The sequence below is a fragment of the Macrobrachium nipponense genome, chromosome 10 (assembly GCF_015104395.2).
Source record: "Macrobrachium nipponense isolate FS-2020 chromosome 10, ASM1510439v2, whole genome shotgun sequence".
In the NCBI taxonomy this organism is placed as follows: domain Eukaryota; kingdom Metazoa; phylum Arthropoda; class Malacostraca; order Decapoda; family Palaemonidae; genus Macrobrachium; species Macrobrachium nipponense.
This window is the reverse complement of record NC_087204.1, coordinates 33,941,232-33,953,731: the sequence shown is the minus strand read 5'-3', so window position 1 is coordinate 33,953,731 and position 12,500 is coordinate 33,941,232.

Here is a 12,500-nt window from a genome sequence, read left to right as displayed (position 1 = left end):
GAGGCTGACCCATTTTGACCTCTGTCCGAGATCACGTCTCGCAGCCGACTGAGAGCGATACTGCTTGTTTTCGAATCACGGGGCTTCCAAAAACCGCCTCGAGCATTGCCTGAAAAGTGGTAAACACAACGCCAGCAAATTGGGAAGGAAAAATAGGTCTTATTGTAGAAGTCCCTAAAATCCATCTCGAAGCCTAGCTACTCTTGTGACTTGCCTCTCTTACCCTACCCTAAGCTTCCGTCAGAACCGGAAATATCATTCTACGACATACCCACTCTCCCAACAACAGTCGCTTCAGGAGAAAGCATGGCTGCTACTTTTATAATTAAATATAACTAAAACTCTGCTGGGAAGGCGAGGCGTTCTATAGTATGTAGCAGCTCCCCCTGTTAAGAAGGCATTCACTCCCTTTCGGGCGTGAAGGTCTTGGCTTAAATAACGTTGATCGCCTCGACAACCCAGTTCTCCTACTCTAACTTGAAGTTTTTTGAGCAGCGATACGGCTGACTACAATGGCCTACCTAAACTATAGGCAAAGATGCTAAGTGTACTAACTTAATATAGTGATGTAGTCTAGCCTAATAAATAACTACAGGTTGTCTTGTGACGACAGTCTACTCTACCCTAGATAAGGTTACTTGAAAATTCTACTTGCTACTAACCTAATGCCCTGGTACTAAATCATTAGCCTAACCTACTCAATACAGTTAAATGAAGACGCAATCATTCCAGAGTGTGGTACGCACAGCAGTAGTTCAGCGACAGAACTGTTAAAATACATAATGAGAGGTAATGATGCGTGGGGATGATGAGTGGTTAATTTACCAGGAGGGAAATGCAATGAGGTAATTATATTTAAGTGAGGGTTAGTATTACAATGGCTAGGGGTTAGAGGGTTAGTGCTACTGGCAGAGATCAGGCTGGCTACCTTCTCTGGGTAGGTGCCAGGATCATTCTGCAAATGAATGCGACACTGTACCTCGGGCACAGGTGTCAAGGAGAGCATGTGGCTCTTTTGTTAGTATGTTAATGACTGGTTACGTCCCTTCTTTTCTTCTTCTTCTTATTCCTCCAGGACCTGGCTATACCAGTCCTAGGAGTAGACGGAGGCACAGACTCTGGGGAAAGGCCAGAAACGCCGGCAGGAGCAGAGGCAGTGGTAGCCTGAGGGATTTTCAGGAGAACACCCTACTTCGGTATCTGCAGCAACCGTCGTAGAGGTGGAACCTACTGCAGGGGAGGACCCTCACTCCGGCTGCTGCGACAGCCTTCGTAAGGGGAAAACTCCAGGCTGACTCCTGGTCGGGCAGTTCCTGGCTTTCCAGAGGAGGTGAGAATGTTAGGTCTGCCGGAGGTTCATCCTCGGGTGCGACAGAGGTGAGGGTGAAGAGGAGGAACTAGTGATTGGCCATGGGCTGTGGTAAGCTCCATGCCTGTTGGAGGATCTCCTGTAGAGGATCCTTGATAAGGTTAGGCGCCGCGCTAGCTCGGGCCAAGGCGCAGAGGTCAAGTTCGGTGGTGGCTCTACGTCCAGGCTGGACGGAGCTTGGCACTGCTCAGTGCTGCCAAGTGGTACTGGCAGAGAGTTGAGGTCGACTGGACCTGTGGCGGGTACCGGAGGTGCAATACCTCTCAGCGTGCCCTTGGTTATGGGAGTACAGAGGGTCCTGTCTCTTTTGGAAGGCTAAGCCTTGTGGAACTTGGACAGTGTCCGCTGCACATAACTTGCTAGGGCACCTAGGCCAATTTGTGGATGCCCTATTACGTTACAGGTCTTGCAACGGAACTGTGAATGGTCAATCTCCCTCCTTGGTAACGGGGGAGACTGTTGGTGGATGTACTTCCTAGAGGAAGTAGAATTTCGGTGACTCCTTGCTTTGGAGTGAATTGACCTGGGGTTAGGACCCCTAGGCTTTTTGAATTGTGAGGGAGACTTCATGTCCTTGCCCTAGGAGGAGGTCGTAACCTCCTGGGATGTAGCTTGCAACTGCAAGAGTACATTCTTTGGAGAAGTGAGGTCTAGTGACCCTCAATTGGACGGTCGGAAGGATCAGTTTAATGTGATTGATACCTTCAATGGTGATCAATCGACGTCTATCAACGTTTGCCCCTCGGGGAATTCTGTCTTCCCGTATCAGGGAGACTTGGGCGCCAGAGTCGTCGTAGGCTCTGACGTGTCTTGGCTGATAATGCTTTGAGGGGTGCGGACCCATTGCGATGGCAGGAATATGGTGGTTTGCGCACCCTCCATAGTTGGCAGACATGTGACCCTTGCGGCCACAGTCTCGGCAGAACGTGTTCCAGAACCTCTTCCGTGGCACTGGATGATAAGGCCGAGATCGGCCCCACAGGTTGCGAATCTGCGGAGTCACCAAGGCTGGCAGTGTGCTCTGGCACAGGTGAAGAGTCCTCTCTGGCAGTGATGTGAGTGGGGAGTTAAGGAAACCTCCGTTGAATCACCCTCGGAAGCAATTTCGGGTAACTGGTGGGCTTACCTCTTCCAAAAGGGAGGAGGTGGTAGGCAGTAAAAAGGTAAAAGGCTGGCAGGATGCGGCAGGAATTTCTATCTCCGGCACTGGATCAGGACCAGGCTCACAAATAGAGAGGATGTCAGGCTGACCAGAGACGGCGGGACTAAGAGAGACAGGGGGTGTGCAGGGCTGGAAGCTGGCAGAGTGGCTTGAGCTAGGATACTCTCCTTACTGGCCTTCTCCCGCTTGATGTCGAGTTCCTTCTCCTTGAGAGCGAGCTCATGCCTTCTTTCTGCTTCTCTTTCCTCCTCTTCTTGCTTCCTTTCTCTCTTTCTTTTCTCTCTGCTTCTCCGGCTTTTCTCTGGTTTTACCCTTTCTTCCTTTTCTTGCAGGCGCGCGGCAGCCTGCTGCGCCTTTATCCACTGGTCTAGTGCTGGTCCAGTGTAACCGGCCTCCTTGCCCAGAGTTATGAGGACTCGGAGCTCTCAGCTCACGGCAAAGAAGTCACGGGAAGCAGGGGAAGACATTTCCCTTAGGCTGCAGTAGAGGCTGATGAAAATGAAAATAATGACCAGGAAGGTACGGAATGGAATAGGAGTGCCTACTGTGGAAAGTGGCACTCACTTGGAAAGTGTTCTGCGACGTGGTAGAGAAAAAGTCTGAGAAGACTGGGTGCTCTGTGGCACTTGGGAAGTGTCCCGTAAGTTGGTGGCACTTCTGGATTGGCACCTTCTTCAGAGGTGAAAAAATCAAAAGGATGTACGGCGTACGTCACACTTAAGGGCGTTCCTAAGTTGGGAGACGCTGGAATGGGCTACCTGTAGGTCCAATACAGGTGCACGGCACTTATAGAGGAGCGTTCCTTGGTTCAATGATCCAAAATGGCGGATACTCTATAATGAATGAGCGTTCCGTAGGACGGACACGCAGGTATAGGGCTATACCTGTACGTCTGTACAGGTGCGCGGCACTTATGAGGAGGCGTTCCTTGGGCAGCACTAGTAGTGATGGTATTGCGGGCACTTTGGGGAGGCGTTCCCTTAGGATGGTCCGAAAGATCACTGATCCTCGTACACGGACATTAATGAATTGGGCGTTCCGTAAGGACGGACACGCAGGTTTGTCAGCACTTAGGGCTGGTATTGGGCGGCACTTCTGGGGAGGCGTTCCCTTGTTGAGTGTTCCGAAGGATCACTGACCCTTGTACACGGACACACTAATTATTTGGGCGTTCCGTAAGGGCGGACACGCAGGTTTAATGGCTACCTGTACGGCCTGTACAGGTGCAATGGCATTTATGGAGGCGTTCCTTGGAGCACTGGTATCGTGCTGGTGTGTCCCGGACACTACATGCAGTATTACTTAATATACTGAAGTGAAATGGCACTGCTCATGGCAGAGGGTAATAGTGGAGGAGAGAAAGTAAAAGGTGGGAGTACTTCAGCAGCCAGTCGATGGACAGTGTCAAGAATTAGTGGCACTGTGAAATGGTAAGACCTGACGTGCACTGGTGGTGGGCCAGTCCTAAACTGGTAACGACTTCCCTGTTTGGAAGTAATGAATTGGCGTGGCACACTGTGCGAGTTGTTTGCTTGCGTATACGCAAGTCTTTTGTGATAAAAGAAAATGAAAGACCACTCGGGCACGACAGGTAATGGAAATTTTAGGAATGCTCAGTCCCTCGCTGAAGTACTCGGTAAATGAAATAAATAAATGCTTGCAAACTGCAATGGACACAGGCGCGTACGTATCACGCTGTGTAAATGAAAGACACAAGAGACTAAAATAATGTTAATTCTGCATGCTATATAATGGAAGATGTAGTACTCTTGGCTTCGTGAATACTGTGTTTCTGGTTTTCTCTCTCTCTCTCTCTCTCTCTCTCGGAGAGGGTGAAAAATGATATATGAATGAACTCCCTTATATTTGAATTGAACTACTAATGTTAGTTTAATATGACGCAACTTGCGTTAAATGATTTACTTACGTTAACGTTTTTAATGAAAGAATTGCTTTTGGATAACGTTTTATGAAAATGATAACGCGCTCGCGGTGAACGATTTTACGTTAATGTTAGCGGCTTGCGCTTATGAAATGATTTGCGTTTCAATATGAATTTTACAAAGACGCGTTTTTACGTTAACAATTCTTGTGATTTACTCTACTTGAGATTTACGTTAACTTTACGTAAGGACAAGTGAAAAATTACGGTAAGGATTTGAAAACGATGTTAGCAAACAATTGTAAATGAGGTTACGTTTAAGTGAAATGAAATTTTCGCTCAGCGCGCGAGTGAGCGATGCGAGGTGAAACATGTGAGCGAGCTGGGTAGCGCTGCTAGCGCACAGCATGTCGTTCAAAACAGCTGATTCTCTGTAAATGCGAAGGTAATTTACAACACGAACTTTTAGTTTCTTATTAAAGGCGAATTACGTTAATTTTCTCTGGCAGGACGATAGATACTAGTACAGACATTGATATTATTTACGTTAAAACTTCGAGACTTACGTTACTTTGCTTAAATTGTTAGGTAATGTTTAAAGGATAAAAAACATGGCTGCCGCTGTGAGCGAAAACGAAAGCTGGTTGAGACCGCGCAGGCGCGAGAATGCTCTAAGCTGAATTTAAGCTGAGAGGTAGCGGTTACCACACTTGGAATGAAAACTAAGTTAAAATGGATACCCTAACATAGCCACAGACAAAAGAATGTACACTTCTTTTGCCGTAACTATTAGTAAAACACTCCTAACTAGCTAGGCTTTCAACACAGCAATAAACCCTGGCAAAGCACTTCCTAGTTTTGATCTGGTTCTTTCTGGCTTTTATCATATATTCTACACACGTGCTCTGTCTCGTCCGACGAGGACAGACACAAAGTAACAGAGAATTCGCCGGGCAAATTGTTTGCTCGCCGCTAAATAAAGCTCTGGCGCGTTCGCCGTTACAATAATAAGATTTCTACCTACGCTCTTTTAAACACTTCTACAATAAAAATACTTAAACGTACCTTAAGCTAACATTGGTTATAGAATAATCATATTAATGAATGGAATACCTTACCGTGAGTCAGTGTGTCTTCTTCCCTGCAAGTGTGCTTGATTTACTTTTTGTAAATAATTTACAGTTTACGTTTTTACAACGGATAACGCGATTTACAAGCTTTTTTTAAGCAAGCTAGGTTCATATCCTCGGCGAGGTCGACAATTTTACGTATATAGGGCTTGAGAGAAGCTAGATACGTAAACGGAAATAATTGAGGGATTTCAAGAGGGAATTGCTTGAACTTACCGTAAACTGATAGTTATGATTTTTCTTTCTTTAGAGGGAAGGTCGCCAGAAAACTCAGCTCGTTACTTTAAAACTATTTATTTACAAAAAGGCCCGTGCTGGCCTGGAGAAAAGTTAAATGATATTGGCCCCCACGTTGGGGCTTATAGTCTCATTCAATTCAGCTGATTTTCATTCACTTGGGTTAATGCACACTTGCGGCAGAGAGACGACACGTGACTCATGGAATCTGGAAAAGAATCCCAGATTAAACGAGATAAAACAAAAGGAAAAATGACTTCTTGCTTTGATTAAGGCTGATTAATTCTCTAACATTGGGGAAGGTAAACTCGATGGTTCACTGAGGTATGCACGAAAACTTGGTCTTTAACAAGTCACAAAGGGGAGCACGTGGCCCGATGAGGACAAAGGGCTTCTGATGTAGAAGGGGTAAAAATGAGAATTGAAAATGAATTTAGCAAGAGTCGTATGGTAGTAAAAGGTGCTGGGTTGAAGTTTACACTTTCAGACGTACCTTTATGCAATATTCTGTGTATCCTTGTAGAAGAATGCGGTCCGACCTCTGTTCAGGTCTGGGGTTCGTGTCCACCAGTGCGTCGTGGGTAGGCCTAATTTTGGGAGGCTGACCATTTGACCTCTGTCCGAGATCACGTCTCGCAGCCGACTGAGAGCGATACTGCTTGTTTTCGAATCACGGGGCTTCCAAAAACCGCCTCGAGCATTGCCTGAAAAGTGGTAAACCACAACGCCAGCAAATTGGGCGGGAAGGAAAATAGGTCTTATTGTAGAAGTCCCTAAAATCCATCTCGAAGCCTAGCTACTCTTGTGACTTGCCTCTCTTACCCTAAGCTTCCGTCAGACCGGAAATATCATTCCTACGACATACCCACTCTCCCAACAACAGTCGCTTCAGGAGAAAGCATGGCTGCTACTTTTATAATTAAATATAACTAAAACTCTGCTGGGAAGGCGAGGCGTTCTATAGATGTAGCAGCTCCCCCTGTTAAGAAGGCATTCACTCCCTTTCGGGCGTGAAGGTCTTGGCTTAAATAAGTTGATCGCCTCGACAACCCAGTTCTCCTACTCTAACTTGAAGTTTTTTGAGCAGCGATACGGCTGACTACAATGGCCTACCTAACTTATAGGCAAAGATGCTAAGTGTACTAACTTAATATAGTGATGTAGTCTAGCCTAATAAATAACTACAGGTTGTCTTGTGACGACAGTCTACTCTACCCCTAGATAAGGTTACTTGAAAATTCTACTTGCTACTAACCTAATGCCCTGGTACTAAATCATTACCTAACCTACTCAATACAGTTAAATGAAGACGCAATCATTCCAGAGTGTGGTACGCACAGCAGTAGTTCAGCGACGGAACTGTTAAAATACATAATGAGAGGTAATGATGCGTGGGGATGATGAGTGGTTAATTTACCAGGAGGGAAATGCAATGAGTAGTTATATTTAAGTGAGGGTTAGTATTACAATGGCTAGGGGTTAGAGGGTTAGTGCTACTGGCAGAGATCAGGCTGGCTACCTTCTCTGGGTAGGTGCCAGGATCATTCTGCAAATGAATGCGACACTGTACCTCGGGCACAGGTGTCAAGGAGAGCATGTGGCTCTTTTGTTAGTATGTTAATGACTGGTTACGTCCCTTCCCTTCTTCTTCTTCTTATTCCTCCAGGACCTGGCTATACCAGTCCTAGGAGTAGACGGAGGCACAGACTCTGGGGAAAGGCCAGAAAGCGGCCAGGAGCAGAGGCAGTGGTAGCCTGAGGGATTTCAGGAGAACACCCTACTTCGGTATCTGCAGCAACCGTCGTAGAGGTGGAACCTACTGCAGGGGAGGCCCTCACTCCGGCTGCTGCGACAGCCGTCGTAAGGGGAAAACTCCAGGCTGACTCCTGGTCGGCAGTTTCCTGGCTTTCCAGAGGAGGTGAGAATGTTAGGTCTGCCGGAGGTTCATCCTCGGGCGACAGTGGTGAGGGTGAAGAAGGAGGAACTAGTGATTGGCCATGGGCTGTGGTAAGCTCCATGCCTGTTGGAGGATCTCCTGTAGGAGGATCCTTGATAAGGTTAGGCGCCGGCGCTAGCTCGGGGCCAGGCGCAGAGGTCAAGTTCGGTGGTGGCTCTACGTCCAGGCTGGACGGAGCTTGGCACTGCTCAGTGCTGCCAAGTGGTACTGGCAGAGAGTTGAGGTTGACTGGACCTGTGGCGGGTACCGGAGGTGCAATACCTCTCAGGCGTGCCCTTGGTTATGGGAGACAGAGGGTCCTGTCTCTTTTGGAAGGCTAAGCCTTGTGGAACTTGGACAGTGTCCGCTGCACATAACTTGCTAGGGCACCTAGGCCAATTTGTGGAGTGCCCTATTACGTTTACAGGTCTTGCAACGGAACTGTGAATGGTCAATCTCCCTCCTTGGTAACGGGGGGAGACTGTTGGTGGATGTACTTCCTAGAGAAGTAGAATTTCGGTGACTCCTTGCTTTGGGAGTGGAATTGACCTGGGGTTAGGACCCCTAGGCTTTTTGAATTGTGAGGGAGACTTCATGTCTTGCCCTAGGAGGAGGTCGTAACCTCCTGGGATGTAGCTTGCAACTGCAAGAGTACATTCTTTGGAGAAGTGAGGTCTAGTGACCCTCAATTGGACGGTCGGAAGGATCAGTTTAATGTGATTCAATGGTGATCAATCGACGTCTATCAACGTTTGCCCTCGGGGAATTCTGTCTTCCCGTATCAGGGAGACTTGGGCGCCAGAGTCGTCGTAGGCTCTGACGTGGCTTGGCTGATAATGACTTTGGAGGGGTGCGGCCATTGCGATGGCAGGAATATGGTGGTTTGCGCACCCTCCATAGTTGGCAGACATGTGACCCTTGCGGCCACAGTCTCGGCAGAACGTGTTCCAGAACCTCTTCCGTGGCACTGGATGATAAGGCCGAGATGGCCCCACAGGTTGCGAATCTGCGGAGTCACCAAGGCTGGCAGTGTGCTCTGGCACAGGTGAAGAGTCCTCTCTGGCAGTGATGTGACGTGGGAAGGTTAAGGAAACCTCCGTTGAATCACCCTCGGAAGCAATTTCTGGGGTTAACTGGTGGGCTTACCTCTTCCAAAAGGGAGGAGGTAGGCAGTAAAAAGGTAAAAGGCTGGCAGGATGCGGCAGGAATTTCTATCTCCCGGCACTGGATCAGGACCAGGCTCACAAATAGAAAGGATGTCAGGCTGACCAGAGACGGCGGGACTAAGAGAGACAGGGGGTGCAGGGCTGGAAGCTGGCAGAGTGGCTTGAGCTAGGATACTCTCCTTACGGGCCTTCTCCTGCTTGATGTCGAGTTCCTTCTCCTTGAGAGCGAGCTCATGCTTTCGCTCCTCTTCCCTTGCCTTCCTTTCTGCTTCTCTTTCTTTTCTCTCTGCTTCTCCGGCTTTTCTCTGGTTTTCCCTTTCTTCCTTTTCTTGCAGGCGCGCGGCAGCCTGCTGCGCCTTTATCCACTGTCTAGTGGCTGGTCCAGTGTAACCGGCCTCCTTGCCCAGAGTTATTTGAGGACTCGGAGCCTCTCAAGCTCTACGGCAAAGAAGTCACGGGAAAGCAGGGAAGACATTTTCCCTTAGGCTGCAGTAGAGGCTGATGAAAATGAAAATAATGGCCAGGAAGGGTACGGAATGGAATAGGAGTGCCTACTGTGGAAAGTGGCACTCACTTGGAAAGGTGTTCTGCGACGTGGTAGAGAAAAAGTCTGAGAAGACTGGGTGCTCTGTGGCACTTGGGAAGTGTCCCGTAAGTTGGTGGCACTTCTGGATTGGCACCTTCTAAAGAGGTGAAAAAAATCAAATGGAGTGTACGGCGTACGTCACACTTAAGGGCGTTCCTAAGTTGGGAGACGCTGGAATGTGGGCTACCTGTAGGTCCAATACAGGTGCACGGCACTTATGAGGAGGCGTTCCTTGGTTCAATGATCCAAAATGGCGGATACTCTATAATGAATGAGCGTTCCGTAGGACGGACACGCAGGTATAGGGCTACCTGTACGTCTGTACAGGTGCGCCGGCACTTATGAGGAGGCGTTCCTTTGGGCAGCACTAGTAGTGCTGGTATTACGGCACTTTGGGGGAGGCGTTCCCTTAGGATGGTCCGAAAGATCACTGATCCTCGTACACGGACATTAATGAATTGGCGTTCCGTAAGGACGGACACGCAGGTTTGTCAGCACTTAGGGCTGGTATTGCGGCACTTCTGGGAGGCGTTCCCTTGTTGAGTGTTCCGAAGGATCACTGACCCTTGTACACGGACACACTAATTATTTGGGCGTTCCGTAAGGGCGGACACGCAGGTTTAATGGCTACCTGTACGGCCTGTACAGGTGCAATGGCATTTATGGAGGCGTTCCTTGGAGCACTGGTATCGTGCTGGTGTGTCCCGGACACATACATGCAGTATACTTAAATTATACTGAAGTGAAATGGCACTGCTCATGGCAGAGGGTAATAGTGGAGGAGAGAAAGTAAAAGGTGGAGTACTTCAGCAGCCAGTCGATGGACAGTGTCAAGAATTAGTGGCACTGTGAAATGGTAAGACCTGACGTGCACTGGTGGTGGCCAGTCCTAAACTGGTAACGACTTCCCTGTTTGGAAGTAATGAATTGGCGTGGCACACTGTGCGAGTTGTGCTTGCGGTATACGCAAGTCTTTTGTGATAAAAGAAAATGAAAAGACCACTCGGGCAACGACAGGTAATGGAAATTTTAGGAATGCTCAGTCCCTCGCTGAAGTACTCGGTAAATGAAATAAATAAATGCTTGCAAACTGCAATGGACACAGGCGCGTACGTATCACGCTGTGTAAATGAAAGACACAAGAGACTAAAATAATGTTAATTCTGCATGCTATAATTAATGGTAAGATGTAGTACTCTTGGCTTCGTGAATACTGTGTTCTGGTTTTCTCTCTCTCTCTCTCTCTCTCTCTCGGAGAGGTGAAAAAATGATATATGAATGAACTCCCTTATATTTGAATTGAACTACTAAGTGTTAGTTTAATATGACGCAACTTGCGTTAAATGATTTACTTACGTTAACGTTTTTTAATGAAAGAATTGCTTTTGGATAACGTTTTATGAAATGATAACGCGCTCGTGGTGAACGATTTTTACGTTAATGTTAGCGGCTTGCGCTTATGAAATGATTTTGCGTTTCAATATGAATTTTACAAGACGCGTTTTACGTTAACAATTCTTGTGATTTACTCTACTTGAGATTACGTTAACTTTACGTAAGGACAAGTGAAAAATTACGGTAAGGATTTGAAAACGATGTTAGCAAACAATTGTAAATGAGGTTACGTTAAGTGAAATGAAATTTTCGCTCAGCGCGCGAGTGAGCGATGCGAGGTGAAACATGTGAGCGAGCTGGGTAGCGCTGCTAGCGCACAGCATGTCGTTCAAAACAGCTGATTCTCTGTAAATGCGAAGGTAATTTACAACACGAACTTTTAGTTTCTTATTAAAGGCGAATTACGTTAATTTCTCTGGCAGGACGATAGATACTAGTACAGACATTGATATTATTTACGTTAAAACTTCGTGACTTACGTTACTTTGCTTAAATTGTTTAGGTAATGTTTAAAGGGATAAAAACATGGCTGCCGCTGTGAGCGAAAACGAAAGCTGGTTGAGACCGCGCAGGCGCGAAAATGCTCTAAGCTGAATTTAAGCTGAGAGGTAGCGGTTTACCAACACTTGGAATGAAAACTAAGTTAAAAAATGGATCACCCTAACATATCACAGACAAAAGAATTGTACACTTCTTTTGCCGTAACTATTAGTAAAACACTCCTAACTAGCTAGGCTTTCAAACACAGCAATAAACCCTGGCAAAGCACTTCCTAGTTTTGATCTGGTTCTTTCTGGCATCTATTCTACACACGTGCTCTGTCTCGTCCGACGAGGACAGCACAAAGTAACAGAGAATTCGCCGGGCAAATTGTTTGCTCGCCGCTAAAATAAAGCTCTGGCGCGTTCGCCGTTACAATAATAAGATTTCTACCTACGCTCTTTTAAACACTTCTACAATAAAAATACTTAAACGTACCTTAAGCTAACATTGGTTATAGAATAATCATATTAATGAATGGAATACCTTACCGTGAGTCAGTGTGTCTTCTTTCCCTGCAAGTGTGCTTGATTTACTTTTTTGTAAAATAATTTACAGTTTACGTTTTACAACGGATAACGCGATTTACAAGCTTTTTTTAAGCAAGCTAGGTTCATATCCTCGCGAGGTCGACAATGTTACGTATATAGGGCCTTGAGAGAAGCTAGATACGTAAACGGAAATAATTGATGGGATTTCAAGAGGGAATTGCTTGAACTTACCGTAAACTGATAGTTTATGATTTTTCTTTCTTTAGAGGGAAGGTCGCCAGAAAAACTCAGCTCGTTACTTTAAACTATTTATTTACAAAAAGGCCCGTGTCTGGCCTGGAGAAAAGTTAAATGATATTGGCCCCCACGTTGGGGCTTATAGTCTCATTCAATTCAAGCTGATTTTCATTCACTTGGGTTAATGCACACTTGCGGCAGAGAGACGACACGTGACTCATGGAATCTGGAAAAGAATCCCAGATTAAACGAGATAAAAGGAAAAATGACTTCTTGCTTTGATTAAGGCTGATTAATTCTCTAACATTGGGGAAGGTAAACTCGAATGGGTTCACTGAGGTATGCACGAAAACTTGGTCTTTAACAAGT